The sequence below is a fragment of the Rattus norvegicus genome, chromosome X (genome assembly GCF_036323735.1).
Source record: "Rattus norvegicus strain BN/NHsdMcwi chromosome X, GRCr8, whole genome shotgun sequence".
In the NCBI taxonomy this organism is placed as follows: Eukaryota; Metazoa; Chordata; class Mammalia; order Rodentia; family Muridae; genus Rattus; species Rattus norvegicus.
In genome coordinates this window covers 131,545,461-131,563,994 of record NC_086039.1, presented here as the reverse complement: position 1 = coordinate 131,563,994, position 18,534 = coordinate 131,545,461, and positions in this window count along the sequence as shown.

Below are 18,534 nucleotides of genomic sequence, written 5' to 3'. Positions count from 1 at the left end.
AGAAGGACATGCATATAAAGGTACAAGAATCCTGCAGAACACAAATAGGTTGGACCAGAAAAGTCCCCCATCACATAATAATCAAAACACTAAACATACAGAACCAAGAAAGAATATTAAAAACTTCAAGGGAAAATGTCCTAATAACATATAAAGGCAGACCTATTAGAATTACAGTGGACTTCTCAATGGAGACTCTAAAAGCCTAGACAGATGTCTTAGAGATGTCTTGGAGACCACAGATGCCAGCATACACTACTAGACACAGTAACACTTTCCATAACTGTAGATGGAGAAAACAAGATATTGCATGACAAAAAAACCGTCTAAGCAATATCTTTCCGCAAATCCAGCCCTATAGAATATCCTAGGAGGAAAATTCTATTTCAAGAAAGCCAACTACACCCTATTTTCTATGAAAACACAGAAAATAATCTCACATCAGCAAAACAAAAAAGGGAAGCATGCACACACACACACACCACTACCCCAACCACCACTACCACCACCACCACCACCACCACCAATAATAATAACAACAACAAAAAACAGGAATTAACAATGACTGGTCATTAATGGTTCTCAATATCAATGGACTCAATTCTCCAGTAAAGGGACATAGACTAACAGAACAGATGCAAAGGTAGGATCGATCATTTTGGCCCATATAAGAAACACACCACAACATCAAAGATATTACCTCAGAATAAAGGGTTAGAAAAAGGTTTTCCGAGCAAATGAACCCAAGAATCAAGCTGATGTAGCCATTCTAGTATCTAATAAAATAGACTTTTAACCAAAATTAATAAAAAGAGATGGAGAATGATATTTCATACTCATCGAAGGAAAAATCCACCAAGATGACATCTCAGTTCTGAACATTTATACCCAAAATGCAGGGGCACCCACACTTGGGAAAAAAATTAAAACTGAAATCACACACCAAGCACCACAGGTTAATAGGGGAAAACTTTAGTACTCTGCTCTTACCATTTGACAGATCATCTAGACTAGAACTAAACAGAGAAATAATGGCGCTAACAGACCTTATGACAGACAACTATAGAATATTTCATATAAACACAAAAGAGTGTTCCTTCTTCCAATACCTCACAGAACTTTCTCCAAAACTGACCACATACTCTATCACAAAGTCTCATCAGATAGAAGAAAACTGAAATACTCCCCTGAATCCTATCAGACCACCATGGATTAAAGCTGGAATTCAACAACAGAAATCCGAAAAACTCATGGAAACTGGGCAACTCTGAGCTGAATGACTACTGGGTCAAGGCAGAAACAAAGAAATTAAGGACTTCATAGAATTCAATGAAAATTATTGCACAGCATATTCAAACTTATGGCACACAATAAAAGCAGTGATAAGAGGAAAGTTCATAGCACTAAGTGCCTTCATGAAAAAATCAGTGAGATGTCATGCTAGTGACTTCATAGCAGAAAAAGAAGCAAACCCACCCGAAGGATAGCAGGAAATAATCTCACTGAGACCTAAAATCACCTAAATACAAACAAAGGGAATAATACAAAGGCTCAATGAAACAAAAAGTTGACTCTTCGAGAAAATAAACAAGATAGACAAACACTTATCCAAACTCACTAAAAGCAAAGATAAAATATCCAAACTGACAAAATCAGAAACTAAGAGGGGGCATAACAACAATCCTTGAGAAAATCCAAAAAATCACTAGGACATTTTTTTTAAAAAAATCTGTATTCTACAAAATTGAAAAAGCTAAAAGAAATGGAAATTTTCTTGATCATCAGCACAGTTGAATCAAGATCAGATAAACAATTTACATAAACCTACAGCCACTAGTGAAATAGAAGCAGTTATTAACATTTTGTCAACGTCTAGAAGCACACAGTTTTAGTGCAGATTTCTACTAGACTTTCAAAGAAGAGCTAATACCAACACTTCTCAAATCATTCCACAAAATAGAAAAAGAAGGAACATTGCCAAATTCATTTTATGAGGCCATAGTCACCCTGATACCCAAACCATACAAAGACTCAACAAAGAAAGAGAATTACAGACCATTTTCCCTCATGAACATTGATGCAAAAATGGTCAATAGAATACTCAAAATCTTAATCTAAACACACATCAAAATGATCATCCATCACAATCGAGTAGCCTTCATTTCAGAGACTCAGGGATGGTTCAATGTATAAAAATCTGTCCATTGTAACCCACTACATAAACAAGCTGAAAAAAAACCACATTATTATCTCATTAAATGCTGAAAAAGCCTTTGACAACATTTAATATCCCTTCATAACAAAAGTCTTAATGAGATCACGGATACAAGTGACATAACTAAACAAAATAAAAGCAATATACAGCAATTCGATAGTCAACATCAAATTAAATGAGAGAAATTCAAAGAAATCCCACTAAAATCAGCAACAAGAGAAAGCTGTACATTCTCTTCATATCTATTCTATACAGTACTTGAAATTCTACCTAGAGAAATAAGACAACTAAAGGAGAACAAGTGGATACAACTGAAAAGGAAGAAGTCAAAGTATTGATTATCACAAAAAAATAGGGTAATAAGTGATCCCAAATTCTACCAATGAGCTCCTACAGGTGACAAACACCTTCAGCAAAGTGACTGGGTACAAAATTAACTAAAAAAATTAGTAGCCTTCTATATACAAATGATAAATGGGCTTAGAAAAATCAAGGAAATAACATCCTTTACTATAACACAAATAATATAATATATCTTGGTCTAACTCTAACCAAATAATTGAAAGACCTGTATGACAAGAACTTTAAGTTTTTGAAGAAGAAATTGAAGAAAATATCAGAAGTTGGAAAGATTTCCTGTTCATGGATCAAAAAGATTAAGAACGTAAAAATAGATACCTTACCAAAAGTAATCTACAGATTCAACTCAATTTCCATTAAAAAAATCAGCACAGTTTTTTACAGACTTTGAAAGAACAATACTCAAATTCATATGGAAAAAACAAAATCACAGGATAGCTAAAACCTGTACAATAAGAACCTCTGGGAAGTATTACAATCCCTGATTTCAAGCTATATTATAGAGTTATTAACAAAGCACATGGTATTTGATTAAAAGCAGACAGATTATTCAATGGAATTGAAGACCCAGGCATAAATCCACACACCTATGGATACCTGATTTTTGATAGGAAACCCAGAATTATACAATGGAAAAAGGAAAGCATCTTCAACAAATGGTGCTGGTCTAACTCGATATCTGCATGTAGAAGAATGCAAATAGATCACTATCTATCACCCTATACAAAATTCAGGTCCAAGTGGATCAAAGACCTCAAAATAAAACCAGATACACTAAACCTGATAGAAAAATGGAGGATAGCCTTGAAAGCATTGACACAGGAGACAACTCTCTGAACAGAACATCAGTCTTGCTGGAGCTAATATCAATAATTAATACATGGAACCTCATGAAACTGAAAAGATTCCCTAAGAAAAAGGATATCCCCAATAGGACAAATCGGCATTGTGCATAAGGGGAAAATAATTCCACCAACTGACAGAGGCAAATATCCATAATACACAAAGAACTCAGAAAAGTAACTGACATCAACTAACCAAATAACCCCATTAAGAACTGGGATACAGTGCTATACAGAATTGTCAAAAAGAGGAATCTCAAATGGCCTAGAAGCACCTAAAGAAATGTTCACCACCCTTACTCATCAGGAAAATGGAAATCAAAATTCCTCTGAGATTCTATCCTATACCCCTCAGAATAGCTAAGATAAAAAAACTCATATGGAGGCTTGTGCTCAGGAGATTGTGGAGCAAGGGAATCATTCCTCCATGGCTGATGGGAGTGCAAACTTGTACATCTACTTTGGAAATCAATATATCAGTGTCTCAGAAAATTGTGAATTGATACCCCAAGATGCAGCTATATCACTCCTGGGCGTATACCCAAAGGATGCTCCACCATCCCACAAGGACATTTGCTCAACTATGTTCAGAGCAGCTTTATTCATAATAGCTGGAATTTGGAAACAACCTAGTTGTCCCTTAATGAAGAGTGAATACAGAAAATGTGATGCATTTATACATACTGCCCAGCTATTAAAAATGACTTCATGAAATTTGCAGGCAAATGAATGGAACTAGAAAAAAAATCATCCTGAGAGAGGTAATCCTGACTGAGAAAGACAAACATGGTATGTAGTATAAACTATAAAGAATAAACATATTACAACCCACAAGCTAGAAAGGCTAAGTAACAAGGAGGGCTCCAGGAGAGACACATGATCTCCCTGGGAAGAGGAAATAGAATCGATGCCTCAGGTGGACTCCAGACAGGTAGGGACAGGAAAAGGAGGGATCAGATAGAGGGAGGATTGAGAAAGAGAGTCCTGGGAGAGACAAATGGAATGGGGGGGACCAACTCTAGAACTGGCTAGAAACCTAGTGCAATGGAAACTCTTAGAAATCTATGAGGAAGACTGTAACTAATACTCTTAGGAATTGGGGGATACAGAGCCTGAATCAGTCTTCTCTTGTGATGTGGCAAGACTTTCAATAGAGGCAATAGAATACCAACCCAGTCACAAAACCTTAGACCTATGATTTGTCCTGTCTACAAACTGTGCTGGGGTAAAGGTCATATAGAAAATTTTAAGTGGCCAACGAATGACTGGTGTAGCTCGAATTCCATGCCACAAGAAGGAGCCCACACCTGACAGTGTCTGGAGGGCCCAGAACGAGAGACTGGATAGACCAGAGACCTAGGATTGAAACAAACAGTACAAACCAAAAAGTTCAATGAAACAATTCCTAATGATATTGTCCTATACTCATAGAAGGAGCCTAGCATAATCATCAGAGAGGCTGCATCCAGTAACTGATAGAAACAGAGGTACCTCCTTGCTCCCCAGCTAAACATTAGACAGTGCTCTTGTAATCATGGGGAGGAGGAGGAGGAAAGATAAGGGCATCACAAGAAAACCCAAAAAATTAATGAAACTGGGTTCATAGGGGCTTATAGAAACTGAACTCACAATCTGGGAGCTTATAGGGATCTGTGCGTATATGTTACAGTTGTGTTGCTTGATCTTCTTATGGGACCCCTAACAGTGCTGCTGTCTCTGGTTCTTGCCTGCTCTTGGGACACTTTCCCTCCTACTGGGCTGCCTAGTCCAGCCTTAATGTGAGCGGAAGTGCCTAGTTTTATTGCAACTTGACGTGCCATAGTTTGTTGATATTCCTGGGAGGTCTGCCCTTTTCTGAAGGGAAGAGGAGAAGGAGTGGACAGGGAGAGAGGGGAGCTTAAGGCGGGAGCAGGAGGAGAGGAGGGAGGGAAAACTGCAGTTAGATGTAATATGTGAAAGAATTACTTTTAAAAAAAGTTTATTTACTTATTTTATGTACATGAGTACACTGTTGCTGTCTTCAAACACACCAGAGGAGTGCATCAGATCTCATTATAGATGGTTGTGAGCCACCTTATTGTGGCTGGGAATTGAACTCAGGACCTCCAGAAGAGCAGTCAGTGCTCTTAACCACTGAGCAACTCTCCAGCTCCCAGGTAGGCCCACTTAGTTGAGTCTGCTGGTCTTCCTATGGGGTTTCCCTCCTCCTTAGCTTCTTCCAGCCTTTCCCTAATTTAGCCACAGGGTTCCCCGACTCCAGTCCAATGTTTGGGTGGAAGGATCTGTGTTTGTCTCAAAAGGAAAAACCCTAGGGCAGGACAGCTGTAAATTTCCACAGGATGAGAATGTAGATGAAAAGGAAAAGGAAAGAAAAGAAAAGAAAAGGCCAGGTGATGGTGGTGCAAGCCTTAAATCTTAACACTCAGGAGCTATAGGTATGAAGGCCTCTGTGAGTTTGTGGCCAGCCTGGTCTATAAAGTGAGTTCCAGGACAGCGGAGTGTACACAGAGAAATAACCATAAATAAATAAATAAAAATAAATAAATAAATAAATAAATAAATAAATAAATAAATAAATAAATAAGCTGGTGCCTTTTGAGTTAAGCCAATAGAGAGAGTTACAGTCTGACATGCAGTCATATGGAAGGGGCTTTAGACCAAGGAGGAACCCTCAAAATATCAGGGAATGCATACTTAGAAGAGAGATAGAAGAAGAAAAGGAAAAGTTACACTGCCCCATAACCTACTGTGTTAGGGAGTGGGGATTTTGGGAAGGTAAGGTATCTGATGTCATTCAAAAGGATAATTATCCTGCCTATCTCTTTAGCATGACTTGCGGCAGTAGTTCTTGGTATGGGTTTCATCTGATTGCCAGGGCGTTGATTCCAACTGTCTGGATGTTAGATCTTCACCTACATCATTTTGGTCAGAAAGAACTTTTTCCTTTAATGGGCCTTTATTGATGATCTTTACAGGCCTGTTTCTTCTACCTTCCCAGATTCTGTGAACTGCAATTATTAACTAGGATAAAGTCAAACATCCTCTTTTCTGTTATGTATCCATGGAGATAGAAGCCCCAATACTGTCTAGCACTTAGCAGAGGTAACAGATAGAACAATTTTAAACTCTGTGGAGGTTCCATCGAAACACTCCCCGATCCTGGTAAGAGAACACATGTTAATGTGGGCTTCCAGTAAAGTTTGAAAATGCTTTTCAGTAATTCATTTCCTCACAGCTATATAACTTATTCAGTAATTAATAAGGGATATAGTGGAAATTGAGACAGAAGGCTATTTGTAAATAAATGACTAGTGAGCACAAAAAACATAAAGAAAAGAGAATTATCCCTCTTTCTTGTGAATGTGAACTAGTTTTGGTTCCTAGATGCTGTGTATTTAAACTTAACTACATAAAAGCTGTATATTTTATGGATGTACAATCATGTAATCAACACTGTTTCATGGAAGGAAGAAAATACATGAGGCTTGAATCATGAATATATGACATTCTTCTTCCTACCCTGTTAACTCTACTACTGAACTCTTTGTTTCCTTTTTGTTTTCTCTTTGATGGCCACATTAACTTGCATTTTGTATTTTAATTAGACTGGACTATAACAGCAGCATCTGGATTGAATGTGGCAGGAAAAGGCCAGCTTGTGCAAACAGTTATGATAGGCAGTATAATTCAGTGCCCTAATAAGGAAATTAAGGTAGAACAAAGGCTGCTGCATAGAAGCGGATGCATATGTTGTAGTTCACATAGATGTCTTCTAGTTGGGTAACCGTGTACTAAGATATAATAGGGACCTTTAAGCGTTTTCAGATCCATGGAGACATTTTGATAAAACTGCATTTATGTCATGATTGAGGAATAAAGCTTTGAGAGTAATACATGCTATATATGAAAGTACAACTAAGTACACTGAATGTCAGAAGACCTCAAGGAAAAATGTCTCCTGCAAAGTAGACTTTTTTCTTGTGGCCCAAACATGTTAATGGGACAGGCAGTCAAATGTTTGCCTGTGTATACTTTCTAAACACATCAGGAGACTAAAGCACTCTAGTAGGGAGTGGATTATATTTCTTGTTCATTTGTTTAGTGTTGTGAGTCTTTTAATATGTTCCTAAATGCTAACATATTTACTCAGATGTAAAAAGTAAATGCTACATGGTCTCTTTCTGAAGTTCAAGAACAGGTAAAACTAATCCATGGAAATGGAAGAATTCACTAAAAGTCATTCTCTCTCTCTCTCTCTCTCTCTCTCTCTCTCTCTCTCTCTCTCTCTGTGTGTTTGTTTGTTTGTTTTTGTGTATGTGTATATGTTAAAGACAACTAAAGGGGAAGGATAACTTTCTGCTCTGATGGGCATGTTCTAATCCTGCTTCGAGTGGTGGTTCCATTTGTCAGAACTTACTGAACTCAAACTCTCCTTTAATTACTGTATGCTAATGAACTTGAAACAAAGGAGAACAACACAGACCACTACATAATAAGGAGAATTTGATCACAGAAATGCTGAGAGATCACTCTTCTGATTGATCCCAGGGAGTACTTGAATCTGGAGCTATGTGCCAAGCATCTGTTAGAGGCTCCTTCAAACAAGAGGGCGTCTCTGTAGTTGTTTGCAACATAACTTTGTTTTTGCTATTTCAAGTTACATGTTTTCAAAGTCAGTATTATTTACACATCAGTGTCACTGGTGGGTAGCTCATTCCCCTCTATGGTCTTGGTTCCTAGTGATTCTCTGTGGTGTGAGTTTCTCATTCATCAACTGACTATCCCATCAGAAGGTCAATTAGAGGGCTGGGTCTGGATCTGGTTTGTTATTTTCTTGTTCCCTCTTCTAATAGTTTGGCATGCAAGACTATTGGCTTGGCCAATATTGGTTAAACAGTGATTTTTATATGAACAGAAAATACATGTTTAAAGAACTATTGAAATCAGGGGGTGATTTCTGTTTTCAAAACGGCAACACAATATTGGGATGGTATCTATTTACATATTTTAATTTGATGTATCTTTTTAGAAGCTCTACCTTAAGGAAAAGTTCAACATCCTTAGTCATCAGAGAAAGGCAAATCAAAATGACCCTGAGAAGGGAGCAAGATCACATATGCAGGGAGACAGGAGAGAAACCCAGATGTGCAAGAGAATGAATGGAAATATGCAGCTTCCAGGGGTGGCTGCAGGGGGTGGGGGGAACCTCTATAAAGTCCCAGAGACTTGGGATGTGAGAGACTTCTAGAACTCAACAAGAGTAACCGTAAATGAAATGCCCAACAGTAAGTGGGGAGATGGAGCCTGAAGAGATCTCCTCCAGTAGATAGACAGGGCCCCAGTGGAGGGATAGGGTCACCAACCCACCTTCAAAATTTTTTACCTAGAATTGTTCCTGTCTACAAGAAATGCAGGGACAAAATATGGAGCAGAGACTGAAGGAAAGGGTGTCCATTGATCTGCCCACTTTGGAATCCATCCCATGGGCAAGCACCAAACCCTAACCCTATTGTTGATGCCATGTTGTGCTCGAAGGCAGGAACGTAGCATGGCTGTCCACTGAGAAGCTCTACCAGCAGCTGACTGAGACAGATGCAGATACTCACAGCCAAGCATTGGACTGAAGTTGTGGACCCTTATGGAAGAGTTAGGGAGAGGACTGAAGGAGCAGAAGGGAATGGCAACCCCATATATAGGAAGAACAACAGTGCCAACTCTCCTGGACCCTGGGAATGCACAGAGACTAAGCCAGCAACCAAAGAGCAAATAAGGTCTAGTCTCAGGCCCCTGGCACATGTAGTAAAGGGCTGCCTTGTCTGGCTTCAGTGGGAGAGTATGCACCTAACCCTATAGAAACTTGATGCCCTATGGAAGGGGGATGCAGGGAGGGGAGCCAAAGGGGAGGAGCAATGGGGTGAAGAGCTCCGAGAAAGCAGACCTGGAGGGGTGGCAACATTTGGAATGTAAATAAATAAAATAATTAACTAACAAAAAGCTATACCTTACCCCATATAGTGCTCTAAATATGCAGTTATTTATTTCTCCAACCTATCTTGGACCTCTCTATGATGAATAAAAGTAGCATAGGCAACAAAAGTAGAAATCCTGTTTCTAGACAGTCCCAGAAGAAATACAGTTATATATGGTAGCTGTCTTCTAACTATTATACCAATGTGGGTTATCGTAAAGATTTAATGGGTATGTAGAGATTAGAAACTATGAAGATAGGAAATCAAAACACTTCTGGACTTTATATATTTCTAGTCAGTAGTTTTCAGTGGTGTGACATTAAAGAGGTTGCCCGGAGATGGTAGGACAGGGCAGAACTGGGGCCCATGGGTTGATGGAGTGGATGATGTTAAAGATGAACTTCAGTGATTCTATATTTAAGGATCCATTCCTGAACATGAGCAAGAAGCAAATTTGATATAAAGGACATATATCAAAAGGTATAGAGTAGACAGCAGAACATTGGACTTTTGGAAAGGTACTAAAGCCATGACTGAGGGCCTACTCTGAGTTAATGAGGAACATTTGAATGCTTGAAGAATGTCAAACATCTCTCACCTGTGAGGTAGAGAACTGAAAGCTGAAGGAAGCAGTCTCATCCTTATATATACCCCTTCAGAACACCAGGCTATGAATGTAATAACTACTTGCTATATAGCTGAGTTGGTGAAAGCAGAAATGTTTTTTAATGTTAAGAAATGTTAGTAAAAACTGCAGCTCACTGGAGCAGCCCCTCTATGGAAACCTAAGACCTTGAAGGATAGTTTGCTCTTTAAGGCTATTATGAACTTATCCTCCTCATGAGTGTCCTGGCTCTCAGCTCCATAAAACCTGCAATAACTGCTGTTTTATGACTTACACCTGGTCATAACACAAAAGATTGATTGGAGCTCCCATCCTACAAGGAGGGAAGACAGCACTTTCAAATATATGGCTTCCCAATAGATTTTTCATAGGATGAGCCAAAAAGCTTCTTTAAGATTCATGCAGGCAAATGTGGTCAGTGCCCAAGTCTGTAAATAATAGCCCCAATCTTTAAAGCTCACACTCCGGCTCTTTTGAGTTTGTGCTTTCTTTATTAGAGCCAGCAATGTGTCAGAGGAATGAACTGTGCTTTACAAAATTAGATTGAAATCTTGTAGGGGAAAATATTTCTCCCTCCTTGTATTCTTCTATTCTCTTATCTCCCCTCTACACTCTCCTCCCAGTTCAGTAAAACTCCTCTTCTATCAATCTGATATTTTCAAGACTCTTGCATGCTGTTTGCAGTTTTATACAACTAATAAAGAAGATTAAAAAGCAAACAAAGAACTGTATGACTTTCTGTATTCTAAAATCCTTTTTTTAAAAAAGATCTCTTGTGTGGGAAATGTTAAATGCTGCTTTGTCAGAAAGTGTTGGAAATATGATAGGAAAAAAATGACTTCCATATATCTAAATGGCATTTGAAAGAACAAAAATCAGGGGCTATTAATGTAGCTAGATGTTGGGATTCAGGTAATATGGCCTGTAATTCATTCTAACTGACAGTTGGGAGGGGAAATCAGAGCAGAGCTGACCAAATTGCACCCCTTGAAAAAAAAAGTCAGCTTCACAAGTGATACTTCACACATCAACCTGATCTCCCTAAGGGGACTCCTTTCCAGGAAATGCTGAATTTAATTTCCTACATCACATTTCTTTGGAGAGATTTAGTAGTTTAATTATATTTTGTATGTGTCACAGAACTGTAAACTTAAATTATTCTGTTTCTTTTACTTTTTGCTTTGACTTTACTTTATCAAAGTGTATATGATGCTTCTTTAAGTCTATTCTGTATTTACATGGAGGACCAATCAATCCGAGGCTCTTGTGGTAGCAAATCCCCCAGGCCATACCTCCAGGGCATGTCAACAATGACCAAAATGTCTGAAAGTCATTCAATCAGTGATTTGTTTTGCCTACAGAGATAATGATTGTTTTGGCATTTCTTCTTTTCTACTCAAAACTATTTGAAGTAAGCATTTACTTCTATATCTTACAGATGGCTGCTTAAGTGCAGCATGGGATAGAGAAAAATGTTGCAAATATTTTCTTTACATCTCCAGCATGTTAATTGTAATATTATACTCAAACCATCCTGGGTCTTTTTGACTCTAATGTTAAAATCCTTCCTGTCAGAGAATAATAAAAGCACAGCTAATCTTATAGAGCTATCTGTGCATTTCCATATTTTAAAGTCCATGGGCAGTGAGAAAAATGCTCCGATGTCAGTCAACAGTTGTCTCCCAGACACACACACACACACACACACACACACACACACACACACACACACACACACACACACACACATAGAACTGCTTGCAATGGTGAAGTTTTGCCAGGAGGCTGTGCTACTTGAAGACTAACCTTTTCCCAGCTTGCATCTGTCTGGTAGAACATGCCAACAATGCTTACTATAAATGGGTCACATCTGTCAGGAAGGATTACAAATTGTACCTGTCATGCCCTGCAATTAGCAAGCCCCCCAGCTGCTAGTTTCTTGAGTATTTGCCTTGGTAACACCTTGTAGGAAGTATAACTGAATCAAGAGAATATAGAACCAAAGGACATTGTCGGTGGTGAGTTGGGAACATTTTCTTTTAATGTGAAAATAGAAATTCCCTCACTTCTTGTCCCTCTCACCAAGGTTTCTAGCAGGTCTTTTATCCAGAGACTGGTATGGAATGTGCTTCGGCTTGTTGAGGAGAGCTTCGGCTTGTTGAGGAGAGCTTCGGCTTGTTGAGGAGAGCTTCGGCTTGTTGACTTTGTTTCCGAGTGAAATTCTCTCATGAATCCTGCAAAAAGTCAATCTGTCTGTTTTCTGTATGTTAGGGTGATTTGAGAAAGACTGCGAGCCTGTAACTGGAGACTTCACACTGGGAAGTTGACCTTTCCCTTGCAAAGGAGATTTGCTGTTTGTTTGGCTCATGGGTACATCAGCAAATGCTGGCATGCCGGGTGGTGTTTACAGAGCAGAATCCATTACTTGCTGAGATGGACGGTGCAGTATGGAAGTTTAAAAATGTCTCACGACTTTCCGTTTCAGTACATTCTTTGCTAAACGTACGTGGATGAGCTTCCAGTGGGAACTCCCTATCTCATAACTGGCTATATAACAAGAGTGAACTAAGGCCAGAACCTTTAGTTTATGCCATGTGATTAAAAACTAGATGATTTTATATTAAAGTAAGGAATTAAAACCGCAAACAACAAAAAGAAAGGTGTTTTCCTTATTTATATACTTTTGTAATAGCAACAATTTTCTAAGCATAATAGGAAAGCACAGATTGGGAAGGAAAAGATTGATTAATTGATGTTGCAAAATCAACCAACCGAACAATTGTGTGCGGAAAAAAAAATCCATCATAAACAAAAATAAAAACAGCAAAAGAGAAAATGTGTGCAGCAGATATTAACTATAATTGGTCCACTTAGATATTTTGTATGAGTCAGTTTAAGAAAATGAAAGCAAAAGTAGGAAAATGGACAAATGTTGTAAATAGGGAATTCATAAAGAGGAAGCAAAATGGCCAATAAATACACAAAGAAAGATTTATCTTCATTAACAGGTGAAACAAACGCAAACTAAATGCATCCATTACATTGGTGAATTTGAAAAAGATTAATAATAACTTGTATGAGCAATGATTGTAGAAAGTTGGAGTCTCACAGAGTAAATGCAGAATGTAAGTAGGTAAATCTTATATAGAAACATAAAAATGTGTTTCTTAACTTACCACAATATGCAACTGCACTTGTAGGAAGTTACTAGAGGGAAATAATTAGAGTTCTGTGGGAACTCTAATTTAGTATTAGAGTATTAGTATTCTAATTTAATATATAAAATTATCAGAAAAAACAGTGGGCAGTTCGTTAAATTATTACATATCATTATAGGTTGAGAAGTTATGCAAACGTATATAAGTGTGCAATAATACAGTGCATTTTGACTTGGAAAAGCAGGCACAATCGACATTGTGTTTAAAAGTAACATTACAAACAGTACCTAGAATGAATACCATGTTTTAAAAGAGAGGTAGAGAGGCAGAGAGATGGAGATACACATTTATAGACAGACAGAGAAGATTGGACTAAATATCCCAAAGTTGTCTTGGAGTAGTGAGATTCAATTCAATTAAAATGCAAACCAGTTACTGAAAGGTACTAGCACTAAGCAAGTTGTTTTTTTAGTCCCTGCTAAATCATGTGCAAATTTGTTCCATTATTAGGTCCTACAGCTTTCTTGAAAATTTGTTTTCCTTCAATCTAGCATTCATTCATTCATTCATTCATTCATTCATCTGTCCATTCCTTTATTCAATAGACAGTAGCTACATTCATTCTACATGCAGGTTCAGTATGGTTCCCAAACAGTAGCATAGGTTTGGAAAGAATTCCTGGTAGTCTCTTATTCACACTTACCAGTTTGGAAAACCTAGTCCTCTGCTCATTAAGTCACCAACTAAGATATCTTTCTGCCAAATACTTTGTTTGAAATAGGTGCTACAAGTATTGCTACTTGAACTCGAAGGGGAACTTTACCTTTGCCTAAAAGAACAAATGTGTGAGCATGTCAAGCAACTAACTTAAGATGATATGCCTACCTAATCATTCCACCCTCTCCAGCCCACACATATTTGAGGTGGATAGCATGTTGCCAAATAAGTTCCACCATGCAGGGTCCCCCTAGCCAGATTCTTCATAATCAAAGATGCTTCTGGATATTTGCAATACATTATCAGTTCTGCATTGTTGGTACACAGGATGGTATCCACTGTCCCATGGCTAGTCTAATTCTTGCCATCTGCCCTTCTCTGCTTTTTGGCATTTATATTCTGCTACTCGAAAACCTGCCGTCCTGCCTCTGGCTTCTGTACATGCTGTGGTTGAAACATTTGCTTCATTTTCCTCAGTGACTGTCAAGTTTGCTATTATGGTAATAATTAATTGTCACAAACATAGGGCCTTAAAACAAGACAAATTTATGTTACAGTTTTAGAGGTCAAAAGACTAGAATGAATTTCTCTAGAGTCAAAACCAAGGTGCTCAAAGAGTTGCTCTTTGTTCAGCTGAAGATTTTAGAGGAGAATCAACCTTCCTTGATGAATTCAGCTTCATTCTGGACTTGTAGCCCTCCACATCCACCCTGTCTCCATCTTGCAACTGTATCTGACTATTATGCTATTGCCATCTATGAAAGTTTCTCTACTTTTAAGAACCTGTAGTGGGTTAAATTATGACCTCTCAAAGACATGTGTGACAGTTTCGTTGTTTAAGGGAAAAAGTGTTTTATGAGTGTAGTTGGGAACTGGGAGATGAGAAAAATATCTGCAGTATCTGGACAGGTTCCACAGCCAATGATAACTGTCTTATAAAAGAAATAGAGATTCGGGATAAACAAAAAATGGAGATAATAACAGAGAGGAAAGCATTGTGATACAGAGACAGGGATTAGAGTAGTATAGGTATTAATCAAAGGTTATCTGAGGCCACTAGAAGCTGAATAAAGCAAAGAATTGGTTTCCCTGGAGCCTACAAAGTGCAGCCTTGTCCCAGGCTCCTAGAGTGAAAGAATACATTCCCATGGTTATAAGCCACTCATTTGTTACAGAAGGTGACTACACAGAGTTCACCATAATAGGCCAAATTAATCTATCTCAAATCCCTTAATTTTGAACATATTTTCTGAATTTGTCCTATGATTTAATATATATTTATATGTTCAAGGAATCAGGATGAGGACACTATTAGTAGAATATTCTACCTAGTAGAACAATACTATAGTGCCTAGGTAGACTGTTCACCCATAAAACTGTTGCCCCAAGAATTTCCAAAGCACATCCAAATCCCAGGCTATCTTTTATGATTTGTTTCCATCCTTATTTAATTTTCTAGAATCTGGTTCTTGGATGTCAGTATTTAATAATAAACACAAGCACACACAGGCGCGCATGCACACATACAAACAAATGTGGAGTCAAGCTGACCTGCTTGTAAATTCTGTTATGTCATTTTCTGTTTAGTCTTGCAGAAACTTATCCAACTTCTATCACCTTGACTCTTAATCAGTAAAATCTATAGTTGTATATACTCCCTAGAGTAGAATCATGGCGTGATTTTGTGTAGGAATTTAAATGTTCCTTTTAACTCCCATTTCTTCTCTATTTTCCTCATCTTTATTTTTTGTTTTATTAAAGATTAATTTTCTTTTAAATTATGTATGTAGGGATGTGAATAGTGCATGTCTAAGTGTAGGTACCTCTATGGAAGCCAGAAAGATTCCCTGAAGCTGGGGTAGGAAGTGGTTTTCAGCTATCTGGTGTGGGCCTTGGAAATCAAACTTAGGTCCTCTGCGAGAGCAGTATGTCTTCTTAGCAGCAGTGTCATTCCTCTACCTCCTCCCCAGCTTTATGGAGACATATTTTCCAGATAAAATGTGTGCACAGTCACCGTGTAGCTAGCATATTCTGATTACTTCCTTCCACGACATTGCATTTAATTTTGTATCGTAACACTATATGGCACTAAAGTTCTTCATTGAAAAGGGATAAATCCTATCAAATTGGTTTCTAGGAAATTCACCATTGTAATAACAGACAAGGAAATGTTTATTATTTATCCACTATACAATGTAGGCTCTAAGCAATGAGGTTGACAACGCATGTGATTGATTAATCAAAAAGACAGCAGCAAGATGACTCTTGATTAGTCTGGTACCTTGCTGAGTATAGCTGTAAGGAAGACTTGGGGGTAATATTGAAGGTGAAAAAGACGTACTTGAATAATGCCTAAGTTGAGATGTGAAGGGTGACTGGAAGTTAAATGTATATTGTCTTTCAATAGTCTGCGAAAGGGAAAAGAAGAAAAATAATACCAACGTCTTAATTTAATAAAGTAAATTGACTTAAATATTAATTTTAGCTCAAACTTCTGGGTATATATCCATAGACATTCTTGTATGTGTTTTGGACATCTTTGCACTAATAAGAGGAAAATAAATATACCTCTACTGATAAACTTCTTTGTGCTCACTTTGAGAAATATATGGCTTTTATGTTCCATTTTGTACTCATGCTCCCTGTGGTAAGCAATTAATGAAGATACAAGTACCATATCATGGGAACTCTTAGGTACAAAACCTTGATTTAGGGCCAAGAGGATGGATATAACCAGATATAGGGTCATGGTAGTAATATCACATAATAGTAGATGATCTCTAATATAATAATAAATAATAATAATAGTAATAGAAATATATTGTCTATGCTTTATATGCTATTTAAGGTATTTGTGTATTAATTCATTTTCTATGTCTGCTTTTTGAGGCAGAAAATGCTTATAGATTTATAGACAGGAAAAATGAACTATGGGGGTTAAATAATAGTGTAAATTTAGATAGCATGCGACAGAGATATGATCAAAGTCCAGAAAATTTGACTTGAACGTCTGTGCTCTTAATCCATAAGTAAATACTCCTTCCATATCTTGGGGGAAAGAAAGGCTTTGTGGGAAAGTAGACACAGAATTGATATTTGGGGATGGAAAGCAAGCAAATGTCAACACAACCATATGGCTATATATCTACTAGGTGCCAAGAGGATGGTTGAGTGTGCATTTAACTGAACCTGGGAGTTATCTGGTGAGAAAGATTCTCAGGAAAATAAATCTTAAGTAGTACTTGTCATCGAAGAAATATAACTGCAATTATTACTGGCCAAGGTTTTGAGCTTTTACTGCGTACCAGCAAATGCTTTACAATACTTCAATACTCCAAAAAGTTGATGCTCTGTAGTCACATCTCAGTGTTGGTAAGTGATTAGTTCTAGTATCTGTGTACTAGTTTTCCATCACTGTGACTTTAATGCTGACAAAAACAACCTAAGGGAGTTCAGATTTATTTGGCTCACAGTTTAAGAGGAACTCAGTCCATCATAGTGGGGAAAACATGTAGAGCAGTTCAGTTCTTAGCAGTAAATATGTCTGGCAGAAGCAATTCATATAGAAGTAACCTATCAAGCAATGGATGTGTCAGAAACCCCGACTTGTGTAAAATTTCAATGGTCTCTATCAGTGACCTATGTCTACCATCTATGTGCCCTCCTCAAGTTTTCATAATCAAAATAGTGTCACTAACTTGGGTAGTGATACAATGTTCAAATGTGAACCCATGAAGACTGTTGCAATTTAAAGATTAAGAGCATCACTCACATGGCTTCCAAAATCTGCTTGTGACCAAGTATTTTGTATAAAATCGTTTCAATTGCTCCCAGTCTGTACATGTCATCCTGGATATATTAAGTAGTTAATTCATCCTTTGACTGAAATGAGGTCTTGCTAAATTACCTAGGCTGGTCTTCAACTTCTGAGTTCAAGTCATTTTCCCACCTCAGTCATCCAAGAATTGTGATTATAGGCATGTGACACTATTCCCAGCACCCCCAGCACTCTGTATTCTTTGAATCATCTATGGATTATATAAACTGCCACATACAATAAAATCATGGTGTCTAATCACGACACTGTGTTTAAGGAAAAATGGCAAGAAAGTGTTGTTAAAAGTTTTGCCCAGAAGCAAATTTTTAATGTGATATATAGAGTTGGCTCAATGAATGGGTGTGGATGTGGAAGTAAAAATTCATAAATTCTTAGATACATAACCATGTCACAGAGAAGGCCAAGTTCCCGTCCATGCTCCTAAGAGGTACAGTCAGGCTTTGCTTTTGAACCAAGGTAGTTCCTCTACCTCCTCACCAACATTATGTTTACCAATGACATCCTCATTCTTGATTCTCAGTTCTCATATCATTTAATGTTTTAGCTCTATTTAGCAAAGGAGACCATTTCCTTTCCTTTGGAACATGACAGCTGGTTTCCGTCATCAATTCAATTTTCTTCTCTATGTTCTTTTTCTTGTCTCCTCTTCAAATTCTAGACTTCCCCATATCAGAATCTTAGACTATTTCTAACTTAGGTTTAGAGTCACTCCCACAGTGACATCATTTTATTTTGTGAATTTAAATGGGGCATGTTATTAGACCCACAAATATTATCTGTCATTCAAATCACTTTCAAACTGCAGGGTGT